Source organism: Myotis davidii, unplaced genomic scaffold, assembly GCF_000327345.1.
Source record: "Myotis davidii unplaced genomic scaffold, ASM32734v1 scaffold107, whole genome shotgun sequence".
Lineage (NCBI taxonomy): Eukaryota > Metazoa > Chordata > Mammalia > Chiroptera > Vespertilionidae > Myotis > Myotis davidii.
In genome coordinates, this window is record NW_006383012.1 from 1448791 (window position 1) to 1449696 (window position 906).

The window sequence follows — 906 nt, forward strand, 5'->3', positions numbered from 1 at the left end:
GTAAAGAATAAAAGGAAGTGTGTTTTTGTTATTGCTTAATCTGACTGATGGCAGCAGTTTAAAGGGTACTGATTGTAATGCAGTTGAATGAAAAAGGCACTAAAGGAAGGAACAAATACCTCTTCATGGGCTGCATACTCTTGTGCCTGCATAGCACCACCCCTCAAAGGTGTAGAGTGCAGAACGGCACTGGTATTCAACCAACACTTACTTAGAGCTTACATACCAAGACAAAATCTACTGTAAATTCACATGTTACATGTGCACTCGAAAGCCCAAGGATGAAGTAGGCTGTTCAATAAAAAGGTGTCAGTGTTGGAGGCTCAGGGGGGCCATGTGACAGCGTGCCTGAGCCCTCTATATAAACCATTGTCAACTTCTTCAGAATTTCCTTGATCCTCTACCCTCTCACCCTCATTCCAGACTCTTCCTCCATGGCACACTCTGAAAAATTAAAGAATTGTATTGCGTGGTTGTAGGTCTTCTAGTCATTTTCTTGCACTGGCTGGTGAGGAGGACACTCAAAGCTGCAGTCTCATTTATCTCCGTCTGCCCAGTGCCCAGCACAGTTGGGAGCACAGCAGCAGTATATATCTCATTTATAAAAGAAAACATGTGGAGCGTAGAGTCAGAGAGCAGATTGACTTAGCCATCAAAACTAACTGAGACTCAACTTCCGTATTTGGAAACAGGCATAATCCCCACCTTTTTCAAAGACATAAAATGAGGATTAGACATGAGTAAATATATTTAGATTATTGAAAATATGTCTGTGTGCTGTGTAAATGTGGACTGGTTTTGTGGTTGTACAATTAATTATTATCAAACTAAGCAAAATCTTCTGAGTCAAATATGTTTAGTTATGTATGTTCTAGTGCTACTATTACACAAAACACACACACTTAC